Raw genomic sequence first — 9,650 nt, forward strand, 5'->3', positions numbered from 1 at the left:
TTGAGGGAGGGAGGAAACACAATGGAAGTGAAATTATTTTGACTTTAAAAACAACAATAATAAAAACTTGAAGCAAGTTCCTTGAAGAGAATATAATTAAGAGCCAAATCACTGCTTTAAGTACAATATGAAGCCTTCATCAGTGATAAAAAAAATTAAGAAAATGTCTTGAAAACCATGCAAGGCTAAAGAGACCCTTAGCTGTGTGGGGCTGAAGGTGGCACTGGGGGAAGATGTCTCACTTGCCAGTGACACAGTGGTGTTGCTATTGAGGCTGCTTGGAAAAGTTTTAACCCAAAGGGTGATCTCTGTTACTGTGTCTGGAGCATCTCCACTAATTTAATCTCAAAATGATACTCCAAACTTTATCATGCTCGTGGATGGTGGGAGTTTGGTCTGTTTTCCCTGGAGTCATCCTGCAGGCTGCCTTTCCCTTCCCTGCAGGAGCATGTCCTGCACCACTGTAACACATCACCTGCTGCTGCTACAGAAGCAAGGGGAAAATTGCACTTGTGATTAATGCTTGAAGTTTTTATGGATGTTCATAAGACATCACTTTCTGTGACCACAGGAATTCAAAGCTTAGTCAAGCTATTAGATCTAAAATGTTTTCACTGAGATATTTTGCTTTTGAAAACAGAAACAAAGCAAAATCTTTATTCTTTTATCTGCTCCAAGAAATATTCTCCTGAGGAGCTACAGGAAGGTTTGAAACAGAATGGGTTCCCTTCCCATTCCAACCCAGGGACAATGCTGAAGTTGCCACTCAGGGGTGGCTCCACATCATCCTGGGATGAAGGAGAGACAGCTGGGAGCTGCAGCTTGCCAAGATGTCCACTGGGAAGGCTGCCCTTGGGTACAAACCTCTGAGCCTTCTCAGGGACATACCATGGAGCTCTCCAGTGCTCCCAGGGGATGGCACCCTCTGCTTGGCTCCATTGTTGGTGCTTGCAGGAAGCACTCGAGACAGCGTGGGCAGCATGGGCTGGCAGGAGAGGGAAGGCATGGCCACCGTGAACAAGGCTGGAAGGTGCCCCGGCACGCCAGGCCTGGGCACACTGCCGGGCTGGGGCTCATGGGGGGCCATGGGGCTGCCTGGGAAAACCCATGGAAGTGCTACAACATCACATCAGCATGGACCAGCCCCACATTCAGCCCCCACCTCACCTTGGAGGGGGACATCCAGCAGGTTCACTTGGTGCTGTGCCCACCTACCTAAGCCTGGCTTTTTGTCCAGTTCATTTTGGGTACAGCAGCAATCACAAGGCAATAGAGGAAGCTACGTCCCTGCCTTGCTGGGGGACCCTCCCTTGGCCATCATGCCACTCCTCAGCAGCATGTGGGCGAGCATTGCTTGGATTTCACCCAGAGAAGCCAAATCTATGCCCTGAGGGAGCCCATTCCATGCCCCGTGAGCTCCAGCCAGCTGAGTAACCCTGCAGGAACCAGGCACTGCCATGTCAACAGAGCACCGTGCTGTGCAGGGCCCCTCCCCGTCACCCAAAAGCCATGGAGAGTGTATTCCTGCCGGAGCCAAGAGCAAATACCAGAGGTATGAATCCTGCCCTAACAGCTCATGGTTTGCAGAGTTAAATTAAAATGATAAAGCGGCTGCAAGGCCGGGCAGGCTCGCTGGCACAGGGCTGGCGGCAAGGCCGGGGCCATCAGCTCTGCTGGGTTCTCACCACCGAGGCGTTTGAGGCGGGCAAGGGCTGCTCATACCCATTCCTCTGCTGCTCCTGCTGTCCTGGGAAGGTGTCCATCTGCCAGAACAGAGGGGGATTCACCTGGTGCTCAGGTCCCACCCCTGCCTGGAGCTTGGCTGAGCAGCTGTGGTGGGTTGAGCCTGTTTCTGCACAGACACTCAAACACACGTCTTTGGAAGGCCCACTGTGCTCTGCACCAAGGGACTACACTGCCAGTTTCCTCTTCACGTTTCCTTTCTCTTCAAATCTTGATATTGAAGGCTCAGGCTGTTGTTGTGAAGGGCAAAGCATTTGAGGGATTTGCCTTTTTCCAACACCCACCACTGCACTGACTGGAGGGATTCAGCTCATCCTCCTTTGGTTTAGGAAAGCTTCAAGGTTCACCTCTTCCCTTCAACCCATCCCAATTTCAACCCATGCAGAGGTCCTACCCTTATGCACTGTGTCTCTGGTCCACCAGGAGAGACCCTTTCTCTTCCCTTGGCTTCCACAGCCAGAGGCAGTTCCTATGAAATTTGTTTGTTTTCCTATACCCTCACTTAAACTGATAGGTTGCTGCATGTGCAGATACTTGTGTCCACACAAAATTTCCTCAAAATAGTCCCAAGGATAAGAAACCTTTCACAGATCTGGTTGTACCATTGTACCACCAGTGCTCCTCTTCCATCTTTCCCACGAGAGCTCCCCTCCCCTCTCGCCATCCACAGCCATTTGTGGGTTTAGGTAGTCAGAAGTAAATGCCATAGGAAGCATGTTCATATGGTTGGAATATCCCCATGATCCCTGAACAACTTCTCACTTTGCTGCCTGTCTGTAGGAATAAATGCTTGTAAAATGCAAGTGGTTTTCAAAGGGCCTGAATTCTTACTCATTTTTTATCAGGATCCTTTGCTGTTCTTAGAAATTTTTTGCCTTTCTAACATCCAGCAAGATGTCACAGGAAACACAAAAGCCTAAGATACACGCAGTTATGTTTCCTGGAGCTCGCTGGCTGTTACAGTGCCCTGAGACATTCTCCTTGCTCTTCCTCCCCTGGGACATAGCTGAGCTGCTTCAAGGACAAATACTCCAATTATAGACAAAGCAGGGAGCTCTCAGAGGCAGGTGCTAACATTCAGCTTACTGCTCCAGCTTTTCCAGTGCTTCTTTTGAGGTTTCCAGGAGGTACATGCAATCTCCTCTGCTTCCCTTTCTGACCTCAGGTCTCGCTGTTCTCCGAGTTCATATCACTGTCGTCACCTGGTAAAACGGGAAACACCTGAATGGCACCTCTGCAATAGGAGAGCAGGGATGGAGACATGACAGGTGTGCGGAGCACCCTGAGTTCACTGGAGAGCATGAGTGGTCACCCCAAAACCCACCACCAGATGAACCAAGGGTAGGGTTGCAAAGCTGATGACTGAGGGGAGCAGCCAAGGAACTCGCTCTTCATCCCCACTCATCTGTTGGAGAAAAACCCTGCATCACCCACCTCCCCTCTGCCCCAGAAGAGTTGGAATGCCATGGATATATCACTTGTACCCACAGGACAGCAGTAGGATCTGTATCAAGCACTCTTGCAATGAATGTCCCATCCTATCTTGTCCTATCCTGAACTACCATTTCTCAGTGGAAGAAGACAGGAAATAAAAATGGTGTCAAAGAAAACCGACCTTTTTGTCATGGACCATGGAATCCTGAGGATTACTTGTCTGTAATAATTACTTCTGTAAACAGCTACCAGGTAAAAGCCCATATCATTCTTTGGTAATATTCTGTTCTGCCATGTTTTTCACTTAACTTTTTCCATCACCAGGGTAGCAGTGTCAGAATTGAACAGACAAAATACCTGACAGGGAACGGGGCATGAGGAGTAACAAATCCCAGTTTTAATGCTGCAACCTCTGGCAAATCTCTTATCTGTCCCACTCTTTATGCTTGCACACTTCATGTGTCTTTTCTGTGCAGAGTACAGGTGCTTTGGGACAGACACCATCTCCCAAAATTTGTTTTCAACAATTCCCCTGGGAGGGCAAAGAAGAACATAATAAGTGCTTAGTGTATCATAAACTTATTTAGTAAATAACAGGCAGTTGTGAGTCACTGCCCTGTAACTCCATGTCTGGTTCTTGGTGAGTATTTTTATACACAATTAAGACATAAAGACTTACGCCCTATCTTCAAAAGGAGGAACCTGAGGGTCTTGACTCACATGGAGTTAAAAATGCAATGGCTGGGGCAGGCAGATATCCTGCCTCTCTGGATGGGGAACATGAAGAGGACAGCTGGGACCAGTCCCTGACTTCAGCTGTCCCACTGTGTAGTGGCAACCACAAGTCCCTGAGCTCCCATTACCTCAATCTTTTTAGTCCCTTCTGAAAACAGCTTCATTTCTTGACACTTAAAAATTTACTGGCCTTTTGGCACTAAAATATCTGTTTACTTGTTGTGTTTGTTTTGCCTTGGTTATTTTTTCTGGCCTCTGAGCAGGATTTTGTCTTTATGATATAGTTTCATAGTATAAAAAGGTTTGTTGAGGAGCAGCTGTGAATGACTCTGCAGAGCACTTGAGAAGCACCCAGCTGTGGGATGTGTGGGGACAGTTTCATCTGTGGTCACCTTGTGAGTGATGTGTCCCACTGCCCCTTCTTTTCTTCACCTGTTCAACTTCATTCAGACTTTGTGAGAGCTTGGTGAAAAATATTGGGTAATCCTGGAAAATGCACACCCCAGGAGGTGAGTTTTTTTACCTAAGAGCCATTTCCATACCTGATAATGTTGGTGGGTCTCAAGCTCATGCTCACAGGTCTCTTCCACTGAATATTTCAGCAGTGCAAGGAAAATTGCTGCCAGGTGAGCTGGTAGCAGGAGGTGGGATAAAGTGGGTTTGGCTTGGTGAATATGAAGATCTGGTAAGTGTGGCAGCTGGATCAGCCAGATGTTTCACCAGGTTCTGAGGTCTGTTTCAAGAGGTGAGATGTGGAACCAGCATGTTCTTTCTCTCATCAAAGAGCTTTGCCTCATCCACAGGTAAGGGAGCAATCTTAAGCATTTTCATGTGATAATCTTGTCTGACCAATTAAACCAACCTCCAGATTTCGTGTCCTGTATCAAAATGATGTCTGTGAAACAGTGCCAACAGGAGGACAAATCAGAAATTGGAAATGCGCATAAACCTATGTTACAGTGAATAAAAGGGGGATATTCAGAAGGGGGCCGTGTCCAGGAGAAAGCAAGTGCTTCCTAGGTCAGACCCATTCCTTATCCTCCACATATCCACACCATCACAGCAGCATCATAACCTGACTGGCAGGGCTCTGCTTCTATGTTGTCACCCCACAAAAGCCCTTTGCAGACAGAACTAGAGGTCCCAGGCTGTCAAGTGCATTTTATTCTGGCAAAAACGACAGGGCTGTTCATCCTGGGTCCCAGTGCATTCCTCCTGCCACTTCTCCTTAAAAGGCATCACCCACCTGGCCTGATTGTGAACATGAACTCAGCAGCCCCACACTCACCCTTGCATAGCAACTGCTGGATAGTGACAGATTTTCAGGGAATTGGTGGTTATCTGATACATAGTTGAGCAGCCACGTTCAAGGCTATAATTGATCCTTGCTCTCTTTTCTTTGCCACAAGCCCACCTGCTAACTGCAGCTCTTTCCATCAGGTTGTCCTCTAAAAAAACCAAGGGATTAATCTTGTGGCGTAGCTCAAATTACACAGGAGTTATTTGGCAGAATAATATCTGTGCACTGAGCTAAAGAACCAACCTGGGAGTAAAAAAATCAAACAAGGCTGTTCTCTTAATGTTTAAAACCTAGTGAGATGGTGTAACAGGCAACACAGAGGGCAGATTTGCATTTTTATTTTCATTTTGAAGGGGTTCTCTTGTGTGGTGACATGTGCCCCAGGCTAATGCTGCTTTACCTTAAACTGCTCCCCTTGGGTGAATTCTAACAGCTAACAGCTCTCATGTTATTCCAGCTGTAGGCAAAATGTGTGGCACTGTGCTTTTTATTTGAAAAATAAAGTCACACTGGTGCAAATAAATGAGACTGGAATCACTGATGCTGTGGATTATTTGCACTTTGGGAAGTACATGAGGTTGAAAAAATACCTCATTTATGGGCAGGTCACTTTGGAGGTTAAGACCTGAAATTGAGTCATTAGCCATGTTCTATAGCTATGTTTGGTAATGTTTCTTAAATTATTCTTTCTACAGAGATAAAATCACTGCTTTCTTTTCTCCCTTTTCTGGTTTTATGATCGCAGAATACATTAACATATATTCATTTTTTTCACTTTTGTAGTTATATATATATATATATATAAATACTTTTATAGTTAAGTTTTATAGTTGCCTTCACATGTTTATGAAGACAAATGAATTTAGTGCAGTGGCATTTGGACACAGACAACGTTTCACCAGCTTAAAGGTGAGGAAAAAGACCTGGGAGTAAATAGCAGGGAAGAAGAAAGTGTCTGGAGGCAGCTGAGAGTGCCAAGGAGAACCCAACATGCTTCACAAAAGTGCCACCTGGATCTGCTGGTCACCAGCACGTGACCCTGAACTCGGACATCAGCACAGGGGAAATTCCTTAGGGAAGCAAGGACCATGGAAGCATGGCCTGGGAGTTGTAGCTACTGCTTCACTGCCAGTTCTGCCAAGCACAGATGTCAGGACAACACGGTGAAGGGGAAAATCCCCCCTGGCCATGCTGCCACCTCATGCCTCAGTCTCCCCATGTGCAGAATCCCTCTTTTCACAGGTCTCTCTGAGCAGCTCAGGGAATTCTCACAAGGAGAACAAGTCTGCAATAACAGTGATCCATCTACATCACAGGGATAGTGCTTTTAGAAGGAGAAAGTGTTGTTTTGTTTTTTTCTGACAGCCCTACCAACAAATTCACTGACAGAAGAGCTGTTTGTTGGACAGGAGGTTGCAAACATTAAAGCCTGACCTCAGCCATGATTACATGAGACACTGCTGCAGTTGATATCACCTCAGTTCACAGCAATTGGGAGGTAAATTAAACTTCTGTTTGCAGAAGGGGCTGTGCATTCATAAGCCAGGGACATATTGATTTTCCAGCTGGGGTAATTTCCAATTTAATATATTACTACTAAAATGAGAAGAAAGAAGGTTCCTCTCAGTCATTGCAATCACACACGAACGCTGGGGCTCAGCTGGGCAGCCAGAATCTGCGAGATGCTGTTAAACAGGACAGTTCTCCAGTTATGCAGGGGAGCTCCCCGGATTTTGAGCATTATTGCAGGTCAGGTCTTCTCAGGACAAAGCAGAAAGCTGCATGGCCTGAAACCCCAGACAGAGCTTACCAAACCACCTCCAGTCCACACCTCGCCTCAATGGCCCATGAAAAGAGCTGTGCACAGAGCTCCTTGGAAGGGGCAGAGTGACTGGGCAGGCTTTAGGCAGCCCCATGGCATCAAAACCCACATGGCATTAGTAGAATTGATTCCTTAGCCATAATTTGTGAATTATTTGGGGTTTTATCTAATGTGCACATGTTCTTCCCTTCCCCCCACCCCCCAGGTTTATGAAGTAATTTATGCATGTGTGGAGAGACTGACATTAAATAGGATGTTGGAAAAATGGAATTAAAAAATTCAGGAAGGAAAATCAGCTGGAAAATTACATTTGATCTTTTAATTGAGACAAATAGGGAGAAATGAAGAGATGTCAAGGGATGATATGGGGCTGACAGGGAAGTGGAGATAGAGGCACTTAAATATCACATGAAGTTCTACAGATTTGTTTTACTTTAAAAAAGAAGAAAATATTAAACTTTTTTCAAGTTTTAGGTAATTTTATGATAAATTTAATACTTGGTTTTGCCTTATGGTTTTTTGTAGGCAATGCACCAGGGCTCCTGATAAAATGTGATAAAATGTGTTTCTGATCCATGTGTTGGGTTCCTCTGTTGTCATTGCAACATCTGTCAGATCACAGAACACATCTGCTTGCTGGTCAATGACAAATCTGCTCACAGCTGCTAGAAGATTGCTCTTGCTTAAAAATTTCTCTCACCTTTCATGAAGTATTCAACTACGTGCTGGGGAGGTTTAGAGAAATATTGTCTATAATTTTACTGAATCTGGTTTGTACTTTTCTGCTTAAAAATCCCCTTTTGCCCTAAATTTGGAATATACGTGAAAATGTTTTGGATTTTCCTAAACATAACATTTCTTAAAATAAAATTAAAACTCTCTTTTTCTGACAAGTGAAGAATTTTGATTTTCTAGTTCTTTTTCCTTTCACATTACAGCACATCTTTGTTTTATTCCTCCTTTTGTCCTTGCAAGCCCAGTATTATGCAGTTATTGGAAAGTCACAGATGACAGGGCTTGTCACCCTCTGTCTCAGATTTAGATGTCCAGTGTAAGCTAAGCTCAGCCTTTTGCCCCTTCCTAGAGAGCGTGGGATAAACTGCCAGCTGGGTCTCCCTCTGCCCACTGTAAAACGAGCCCAGAAGATCAGCCCAAGCGAGTACCTGACTCTCAAATGGCTGAAATTGCGTCAGATGATTTGCACCCAGAGTGACTGGAGGAGAAACGAGACACGGGCAAACAGATGACTGCAAGAAAGCTGAAAAGAAAATGCAGATTATCACAAAATCTGTGTGACATGAGTGACAAGTAAGGAACAAAGGGACTTGGAATGGAGAGGAAAAGGGGAAAGATAAGGAAGAGAATTGCTGTTTCAAGTATTTTAGTAGATCAATATCAATAGTCTAAATTATTGATATTTTTGGTAAAAAATTAATGATTTTTCACAAGTCTACCTTCATCATTTTAGGACTCATTTCTAGTTTTTCTCAATTTCTGATATATGTTGCAAAATAAATGAAACCCCTGCATCTACCAAAATAGATTCTGGCATCACTAACAGCTTCCTCTGTCTTTCTCTGCTTCTCCATTCCAGCTTCAGCTGTTGTCATCTGCCCTCACACACGCTCTGTGCTGCTTTCCTGGTTCCAGATGGCCAGAGAGAAGACAGTCAGCCAACACAGTGCAGGCACTACAGAGCAGCCTCAGCAGTAGAGACAATCTCTTTTTCTCTTTCTGGGATCATCCTGTTGCATGTTTCCTGACTATGCAGGACGTGGTGTAGCTGATACCCTGGCCCTTATATAAGTGATTCTCTGGATAAGCCTGTCCAGCTGTTTATTCCTGCAGCATGGAGCTGCAGCACGTGGCCCCGTGTGCTTCCATCTCCGCAGAATTTCTCTCTGCACACAATGCAAACCCTCCATTTTAACCATTCTGACTGGTTACAGGATGGCCTCAGAGTTATTTTCAGCTGCAATAATAGGTAAAAAATATTCATGTTGGAGGGTCATCCATGGATCCCAATGAAGACCTGCTCCCAAATACTATGGAGCAAGGACACAGTCAATTTGTGTCATTTGGTGCCCGCTTCTCATCACTCTCACAGCCAAGAATTTCTTCCCAATGTCTGATCTAAACCTGTCCTCTGTGAGTTTCAAGCTATTATCCCTTGTCATATCACAACACAGCCTGTAAAAAGTCCCTCTCCAGCCTTCTTGTAGCCCTCTTTAGGCACTGTAAGGCTGCTGCCATGGTAACCACTGCATCACTGGTTCCCATTCTTGGTTTTCCTAAGGTTGTAGTAGATTTTCAGGAAGTTGCATCATTTGAAAGAGTCACTGGATAGGAGGTTCAACTTCTAGATGCATATTCAAATCTGGAAGACTAAGTGCAAAGCAGACCCCTAGACCTGTAAGGGAAAATGCCAGCAAGATAGACATGATTTCATGCTGTGCCAACAAAAAAATCCAACCCCTAACAGCATTATGCCTTGCCATCCTTCATAGTACTATGAATTTGGAAGCTGAAAGAAAAATGGGGAACTTTGGAAGTCACTACTAGCTATTACAGGAAGTGGTATAGCTGTAGTCAAATAAATGTGTCCTACTTCCAACA

At 45.1% G+C, this 9,650-nt stretch overlaps 1 long non-coding RNA gene across 1 annotated transcript; it reads left to right on the forward strand.

Moving 5' to 3' along the window:
- The first annotated feature begins 1,032 nt into the window (after positions 1–1,032).
- On the forward strand, positions 1,033–9,650 carry LOC147652738 (uncharacterized). Its single transcript, XR_015288563.1, has 5 exons — positions 1,033–1,552; positions 2,909–3,429; positions 4,197–6,710; positions 7,560–8,342; positions 8,629–9,650. It is a non-coding gene; the product is annotated as an uncharacterized LOC147652738 (long non-coding RNA).

This window comes from Cyanistes caeruleus, chromosome 6 (genome assembly GCF_971803275.1).
Source record: "Cyanistes caeruleus chromosome 6, bCyaCae1.hap1.1, whole genome shotgun sequence".
Taxonomy (NCBI): Eukaryota; Metazoa; Chordata; class Aves; order Passeriformes; family Paridae; genus Cyanistes; species Cyanistes caeruleus.